This window comes from Musca autumnalis, unplaced genomic scaffold (assembly GCF_047663935.1).
Source record: "Musca autumnalis isolate F117 unplaced genomic scaffold, ASM4766393v1 scaffold_2, whole genome shotgun sequence".
NCBI classification, from domain to species: Eukaryota; Metazoa; Arthropoda; class Insecta; order Diptera; family Muscidae; genus Musca; species Musca autumnalis.
In genome coordinates this window covers 133,678,616-133,688,283 of record NW_027411755.1, presented here as the reverse complement: position 1 = coordinate 133,688,283, position 9,668 = coordinate 133,678,616, and the positions used below count along the sequence as shown (strand labels likewise).

The 9,668-nt window shown below is 34.8% G+C and overlaps 1 protein-coding gene across 9 annotated transcripts in view; it reads right to left on the bottom strand.

The window, feature by feature from the left end:
• Positions 1-9,668, bottom strand: part of LOC141394647 (uncharacterized) — a 992,399-nt gene that overhangs the window by 450,278 nt on the left and 532,453 nt on the right. The window lies entirely within an intron of this gene.

Here is a 9,668-nt window from a genome sequence, read left to right as displayed (position 1 = left end):
CCGAAAATCGGTACATAACGTGGGAACTTCAAATGTCATTAACAGCTAGTTCGGAGGTATGTGGGCTATACGAAAATATGAATTTAAATGAACAATTTTGTTGCAGAATTTTTGTTGGCTTTTAAATTTCAAATTACAGAAAGTTCGTACAAAAAATAAAGCAAAGGAACGAAAAATCGGGAGGTTTGTTTTGGGGCTATACCAAAACATGGACCTACGTGGTTAAACATTTTATGTAAAATCCTCAAAGTACCGAAAATCGGGAAGTATCGTTATATTGGGGCTATGTTAAAAAATTGTTGATGCAGATGTGTGGTGACCACTACAACCTTCAAATGTCAAATTACAGTTAGTTCGGTTAAAAATTGTAGCTAAAATTGCCAATTACTGAAATTTGGGAGGTACCGTTATATGGGAGCTATATCCGAACATGGACCTATGTTGAACATTTTTTAAGGAGAGGTGTTGTGACTACTAAGAACTTCAAATGTCAAATTACTGCTAGTTTGGTTTAATATTGTAGCTAAAATCATCAAATTACGGAAATTAGGGAGGTACTTTTATATGTGAGCTTTATCAATACATCGACCTTTCTTGACAATTTTGTTCAAATGTTCAAATTACCATGTCAAATGTTCAAATTACAGATAATTCGGTTAAAACTTGTAGGTAAAATTCCGAAATCCGTTATACCGAGGTACCGTTATATGGGACTATACCAAAACATGGACCTACGTTCATAATTATTTCGAATATAAGTTTTTTGGTCACTAAGAACCCTAAATATCAAATTGTAGCTAATTCGGTCTAGAAATGTGAACTTAAACGTCAAAATACCTGAAATCGGGCGGTAACGTTATATGGGGGCTATTCCAAAACATGGACATATGTCCACTAGTTATATAAGTTTATTGACATTTAAGAACCCTAAATGTCAATTTATAGCTAAATCGGTCTGAAAATGTAGCTACAAAACGTCAAAATACCGTAAATCGGGGGTACCGTTATATGGGGGCTATACCAAAACGTGGACCTATGTCCACAACTTTTGTTATATAAGTTTAGTTACACTTAAGAACCCTAAATGTCAAATTATAGCTACATCGGTCTGAAAATGTAGCTACAAAACGTCAAAATACCGTAAATCGGGGAGCACCGTTATATGGGGGCTATACCAAAACGTGGACCTATGTCCACAAGTTTTTTTATATAAGTTTATTGACATTTAAGAACCCTAAATGTCAAATTATAGCTACATCGGTCTGAAAATGTAGCTAAAAACGTCAAATACCGTAAATCGGGGGTACCGTTATATTGTGGATATACCAAAACGTGGACCGATATAGCCCATCATCGAACTTGACCTGCCTGCAAACAAAAGACGAATTTTCCCAAAATTTCAGACAATTTTGGTGGAGAGGTGTGGTGACCTCTAAGAACTTTAAATGTCAAATGCTCAAATTACAGCTAATTCTGTTAAAACTTGTAGGTAAAAATCTCAAAATACCGAAAATCAGGAGGTACCGTTATATGGGGCTATACCATAATTTCATAATTTTTTCGAATATAGGTTTTTTTCACTAAGAACCCTAAATATCAAATTATAGCTAATTCGGTCTAGAAATGCGATTTTAATCGTCAAAATACCTGAAATCGGGCGGTAACGTTATATGGGGGCTATTCCAAAACATTGATCTACGTCCACTAGTTTTGTTATATAAGTTTATTGACACTTAAGAACCCTAAATGCCAATTTATAGCTAAATCGGTCTGAAAATGTAGCTAAAAACGTCAAAATACCGTAAATCGAGGGGTACCGTTAAATGGGGGCTATTCCAAAACATTGATCTACGTCCACTAGTTATACCCTACACCACTATGTGGTAAGGGGTATTATGTGTTAGTGCATTTGTATGTAACATACAAAAGGAAGCGAGATAGACCCATAGTTCCTTCTAGGGATATACATAGAATCACTTTCTGAGTCGATTTATGCATGTCCGTCCGTCCGTTCGTCCGTTCGCAACATACAGGTCGCATTTGTTGACCGATTTCGCTGAAAATTGGGGAATACCATTTTTTTAGCCGTCGGAAGATCAAGTTCGAAGATGGGATATATCGGTCCACGTTTTGGTATAGCCCCCATATAACGGTACCCCCCGATTTACGGTATTTTGACGTTTTCAGCTACATTTTCAGACCGATTTGGCTATAATTTGACATTTAGGGTTCCTAAGTGTCAATAAACTTATATAACAAAACTTGTGGACATAGGTCCACGTTTTGGTATAGCCCCCATATAACGGTACCCCCCGATTTGCGGTATTTTGACGTTTTTAGCTACATTTTCAGACCGATTTAGCTATAACTTGACATTTAGGGTTCTTAAGTATCAATAAACTTATATAACAAAAGTTGTGGACATAGGTCCACGTTTTGGTATAGCCCCCATATAACGGTACCCCCCAATTTACGGTATTTTGACGTTTTTAGCTACATTTTCAGACCGATGTAGCTATAATTTAACATTTAGGGTTCTTAAGTTTCAATAAACTTTTATAACAAAAGTTGTGGACATAGGTCCCCGTTTTGGTATAGCCCCCATATAACGGTGCCCCCCGATTTACGGTGTTTTGATGTTTTTAGCTACATTTTCAGACCGATATAGCTATAATTTGACATTTAGGGTTCTTAAGTGCCAATAAACTTATATAACAAAAGTTGTGGACATAGGTCCACGTTTTGGTATAGCCCCCATATAACGGTACCCTCCGATTTGCGGTATTTTGACGTTTTTAGCTACATTTTCAGACCGATGTAGCTATAATTTGACATTTAGGGTTCTTAAATGTCAATAAACTTATATAACAAAAGTTGTGGACATAGGTCCACGTTTCGGTATAGCCCCCATATAACGGTACCCCCCGATTTACGGTATTTTGACAATTTTAGCTACATTTTCAGACCGATTGAGCTATATTTTGACACTTAGGGTTCTTAAGTGTCAATAAACTTATATAACCAAACTTGTGGACATAGGTTCACGTTTTGGTATAGCCCCCATATAACGGTACCACCGATTTGCGGTGTTTTGACGTTTGTAGCTACATTTCCGACCGATGTAGCTATAATTTGACATTTAAATTTATTAGGTCTATAAATAAATGTACCAAATTATATCGAAATCGGTTCAGATTTGGATATAGCTCCCATATATTTTTCCGCCGATTTGGCGTATTTGCTGCACCAAACACGCTATATACGTCCGATTTTGGTGAAATTTTGATTGTGTAACTGAATTCGGTCTCAAAATAAATGTCCCAAACTACATCGAAATCGGTTCATATTTGGATATAGCTCCCTAATATATTTTCGGCCGATTTGACGTATTTGCTGAAAACACGCTATTTACGTGCAATTTTGATGAAATTTGGAATGTGTGACTGAATTTAGTCTAGAAATAAGTGTAACAACTTATATCGAAATCGGTTCAGATTTGGATATAGCTCCTATGTATATTTTCGCCCGCTCTGTCTAATTTTGATGAAATTTGGGATGTGTATATACATATATGTATATAAATCAGTTCAAATTGATACATATCTCCTATATTTTACATATTCACAGTGGTGTAGGGTATCATATAGTCGGCCCCGCCCGACTATGATCCTTTCCTTACTGGTTTTGTTATATAAGTTTATTGACACTTAAGAATCCTAAATGCCAATTTATAGCTAAATCGGTCTGAAAATTTAGCTAAAAACGTCAAAATACCGTAAATCGAGGGGTACCGTTATATGGGGGCCAGGGACGTACGCAGGATTTCATTTCGGGGGGGGCACAACTTGACCAAAAATCATGAAAAATTCAAATGTTGTGTAGCGTTACGTAAAGCTATTTTAAGGGGTTATGGTCACTTATAAGCATGAGAAAAGCCATTTTCATGCATTTTTTATAAAAAAATCTATTAAACCTTAAGTTACCTTCTATTTTTTTTTTTTTTTTTTTGAAAAAGAATAAACCGATCAGCATATATTTTTGTGGGATCATTACGAACCTAATAATCTTGTCCATTATCGAAAAGGAATTAAAAAAATCAATTTTTAAAAATTTTGAACAGTTAAAATCAAAATTTCGATTTTAACAAAAACAAAACACTGTACAAAATTGATATTTTTCTGACTCCGTCAGCAGTTTTTTTTAAAGACTCTCTCGGTTAAGGACATGATTTATGTGTACAATAGTCCCACAAAAACATATAAAGTGCCACTTCGAGGAAAAGACGTTTTTACTTTCTATGCTACATACAAAACACAATAAATGTTTCCCTTCGAAAGTTCATATCTCGGTAAATTTTTGTCCGATGGACTGGAAATTTTGGCACATATTCTATTCTATATTTTATCTGAAATAATGGTACAAAGTATATAAATTCAATAGAAAGAATTCATAATATTTAGTCCCAACGTTCGGTAATGTCGCCATGTAAAATTTATTGAAGTATATTGAAGTTTTTAATCATACAGGTCCACGTTATGGTTTATCGCAGAATTTTACAACAACAAAGAATTGCCGTTTTCTTTGCTATAGCAAGATTTTCACTATTTCGATGATCTTAGCCTAACGACGGCTGTCGTTGTCGTTGATATGTTTCCAAATGAAAACATTAAGAAAAATTTAACAGTGCGAAATGTATACAAATTATGGAATTTTTAGATATATTATAAAATTTATTTTTTTTTTTCATTTCTCCAAATATTTTATTTTGGCCCTTATCTACAAATTTGCTGCAAGGTTCAGAAGAAGATTTGCATTGATTTCAGAGATATAGCCCCGAGTTGTTTAAAAAGTCGATATTTAACAATGTTTAGATGGGGCCATAAAATCCAAGCTGTATCTGACTCAACAAAACGGAACTAGGGCTTTTGTACTTTGGGTCTGTACTTTCAAAAAATCCTCGCTTCAAATTATTTGCACAAGATTACCTTAAAAATGTTGCACAGTGTTATTTACCGAAAGAGATAGATTCTGATACCAGGATTATTTTTACGTTTAATATTATGTTACAAAAGAAGCGTTATAATTTGTTTTCTTAATTGTACGGTTAGAAGTTTTTGGACTCGATGACAAACACTTTGATGGACTTAGTTCTATATAGTTTTGAAAAAAAACAATCGATCCTTATTGAACCCACATAATTATTCACTAATAATTATTTGAGAGACACTCCTCTCGATAGTTACCGCGCCCATAAGCTTATTAGTTGGCCACCGTAGTATTTGGAGCTTTGTCAGGAAGCATAAACTTGTCCACGAAAAGTAGGATATCGCTGTAAACAAGACTACAAAATGTCCAAAAAATCATCGAACAGTCTTTAAACTGCAGTTATGATAGACTTGTATAAGAGACCTGAAGATGTTGTCCAAACATATTCTCTTGGACCTTGATGTACTTTTGGAAGTAATCTTGCGAACCATATTAGGTTCGATTTTAGACCGAATCGGTTAGTCCCTTCGACCATTTTAGTGAACATTTTTGAACTTTTATGGCGGAGATACCGATATGACTTAAATTTAATTTAGACAATACATTATGAGATCCATAACTTGGACCGAGAGTTATCATGAGTTCCAAACTGCCAGACAAACAGAGATACAGACGGTGGTAAGTACTTCCATCTTGGCTGAAACGAATATCGTCCAAACATATGTGAAGTCTTAAATCATTATTTTGATGAAATCTATACAATCCTAGTGTATATAATCTCGTAATCTAAAGTCTGAGGTTAGAATTATACTTCGGTAATGATAAGTAAAAATCAAGTGACGCACAAAAATTCATTTGTCTTCATTATTTTCTCATACTGTTTAGCAGTAAATTTGTCTAAAATAGAATAACAAAATTTTGGCGATGGCAGTAAAACAAATTTCTAATTGGGTTTCAATATGTAGTCCACGAAGCACCGACCCTTCATACATTTTATTCAATAGATTTTTTTATATATTTCCATTCCCATAATACTGAACTCGTTATTTTTGTTATAACCGGATGAGTTTTAAGCCTCGAGAGCTCTATACAGTTCGAATAAATAATAGACATGGGGTATATTCATTAAGGAATTACACGGTGCGCCTTAACTAATTTAGATGAAAGGTGCTTACACCTGGGAAGTTTTTGCAGATTGTGAATATACAATGCTCATAGATGAGAAATATAAAGAAACAATAAAAAATGCCGGAGGGATTTTCAAATAAATCGCAATTTAAGTTCACATTTTTAGGGGTTATTTAGGTTTTCACGATTTTGCTTGGAAACTGCGAGTCATATGTAAATGGGCCTAAGAAAAATGTTGTAGCTGTGAAAATTCTCCACAAGATTGACCTTTATGACATTTTCGTAAGTTTTACCGTTTTTGAGATATAGAAGTTCAAATTGAGACAATGCACTTACTGTATCGCCTCCTTATAAAACAATGTAATGCTCAGTGCGCCTTAACTAACTTTTGATGAAAACCACTTACACATGGGAAGATTTCGCGGATTCTGAAACAGCAATGTTCATAGATAAGGAAAATGAAAAAAAAACAGAAAAAATCGCGGGAGGGATTCTTAAATAAATCGCGATCAAAATTCACAATTTTAGTTTTTTTTTTTGGTTTTCACGATTTTGCTTGGAAACCGCAAGTCGTGTCGAAATGAAAATTCTCTACAAAACTGCTCTTTAGATTTTTTCGTAGGTTTTACCATTTTTGAGATATAGAGGTTCAGTTCAAATTTTTAGGTTTTTATCTTAAGTCTTCAAAATTTTGCTTGGAAACCGCAAGTCATATCAAAATTGGACTAAAGAAAATGTTAAAGCTGTGAAAATTCTCTACAAGATTGGATGATTTATTTTTTGCTGGATTGTACCGTTTTCAAGATATATAAGTTTTATTTGGAAAATTGCAGTAATGACATTGTTTTATAAGGAGGCGATACAGTCTGTGCATTGTCTCAATTTGAACTTCTATATCTCAAAAACGGTAAAACATACGAAAATATCATAAAGGTCAATCTTGTGGAGAATTTTCACAGCTACAACATTTTCTTAAGGCCCATTTACATTGGACTCGCGTTTTCCAAGCAAAATCGTGAAAACCTAAAGAACTCCTAAAAATGTGAACTTAAATCGCGATTTATTTGAGAATCCCTCCGGCGATTTTTTTTTGTTTCTTGATATTTCTCATCTATGAGCATTGTAGTTTCAGAGTCTGCAAAAACTTCCCAGGTGTAAGCACCTTCCAATTAAATTTAGTTAAGGCACACCGTGATTAGCTTTTGATAGTGGTATGATATGACATGAAGAATTAATTCAGATTTTATTGGAAGTTTCTCTCAAAAACAGCTTACAAACAAAAATTTTTAAAATATTTTCTTACAAAACTTGTTAATGATGTACATTTTCTGTTCAGAAACTTAAGAAAATATAAGTTTTAATTTGAAATCTTCAAATATATGTACAAACATTTTTATGAGAAAAAAATATAATAACTAGTTACAGTAGCTTAAAAAATTTTGTTCGACCAAACCATTTCGGGGGGGGCCCGGGCCCCCCGTGCCCCCCCCCCCCTGCGTACGTCCCTGATGGGGGCTATTCCAAAACATTGATCTACGTCCACTATTTTTGTTATATAAGTTTATTGACACTTAAGAACCCTAAATGCCAATTTATAGCTAAATCGGTCTGAAAATGTAGCTAAAAACGTCAAAAAACCGTAAATCGGGGGGTACCGTTATATGGGGGCTATATCAAAACGTGGACCTATGTTCACAACTTTTGTTATGTAAGTTTATTGATACTTAAGAACCCTAAATGTCAAATTATAGCTAAATCGGTCTGAAAATGTAGCTAAAAACGGCAAAATACCGTAAATCGGGGGGTACCTTTATATGGGGGCTATACCAAAACGTGGACCTATGTCCACAAATTTTGTTATATAAGTTTATTGACACTTAGGAACCCTAAATGTCAAATTATAGCTAAATCGGTCTGAAAATGTAGCTATGAACGGCAAAATACCGTAAATCGGGGGGTACCGTTATATGGGGGCTATACCAAAACGTGGACCGATATAGCCCATCATCGAACTTGACCTGCCTGCAAACAAAAGACGCATTTTCCCAAAATTTCAGCGTTCTATCTCCATTTTTGTGGATGCTAGAGTGATTACCACAGACGGACGGACGGACGTGCTCAGATCGACTCAGAATTTTACCCTGATCAAGAATATATATACTTTATAGGGTCGCAAATGAGTATTTCAATGCGTTACAAACGGAAAAACAAACTTAATATACCCTCCATACTATGGTGGAGGGTATAAAAATGGGTAAAAATAGATATAGATTTTGAAAATAGGAATATAAGCAAAATTTTATTTTGACTAATCCGCACACTAAACCGCGATTTCCCTTAAAATTTTTTACATAAATGGAATCCTTTATACGCGATTATAATATTTGTCAAAAAGGTGTGTCATAAATTACAGAGATTCGGCAGTAGTATTCGTATTTAACCAAATATAGAATCAGGTAGCACATCCGCGGTTCTTGACGAATCTGTATAAAATTTGTTTCACTGACGTATTTTTAACAGGGGGTCACTGAAATCGGATGCGCCTTATAATCATATGAACATTGCGTTATTTTTACCCACATGAAGCATTTTGGTGTAGTAAGGTGCAATTGATGGCACACTTTGGTCGCTGAATGAAACATGAAAAAATGCAAACATATTGGCAGAGATGCACTCGCTCTATGCGAAAAGCACATGCGCCTCAACTGATTTTAACTATTTCGCGCGTTATACGGTTTTTAACTTTTATGTTTTTTCTTTGAATGTAATATCAATATCACTCTTTATTTCCTAATTCTATTGCTTATCACACTAAGCAAATATACTTTCACGATGATAAACTATTTTCCTTGAAGAGGTTTTAGCAAAATAATTCAGGTTTGTTTGGAAATAGTAGAATAACTCCCAAAAAATGTTCTCAAATTTTTCGTTTTAAACCAAAAAATATATTCCTGAAATAATGTGCCAACAATAAACTTTTGTCTTTTGTTGTAGCTGCACAATGCAATTTAAAATCCTAATCTATAAAATTTTGGTCTCACATTTTTCTGGACATTGTCTAGATTCTGTACGTATTTATACCCTCAGCCTTTAGGCTAAAGAGGGTATTTACACTTTGATACGACCAAAAATGTGCCTCATCGAAATAATGGTTTTAGACCCCAAGTATGTTTGTACGATATCCGTTTCGGACAATTTTGAGTAGATCTAGCAATGTCCGTCTGTCTGTCGGTCTGTCTGTCTGGCAGGCTGGTGCGTACGATAACTCTCGAACGGATCAATTTATTCGGTTCAAATTTTGGGTATCGAAATATTTTGCCCAGATTCGATTTAAGTTCGAAGATGGGCTATATAGGTCCACTCCTTCAGGTACCTCCCCCACAAATGTTCAAAAATTGTCGCAAAACTTGTGCGCACGATAACTCTTGTAGGGAATAACCGATTTGGTCCATACTTTGACATCGTGTAATTTCTACCAAACTTAGATTAGGTTCCAATATGGACTCAATCGGTCCACTCCTTCGGGTACCTCCCACACAAAATTTCGGAAAAGT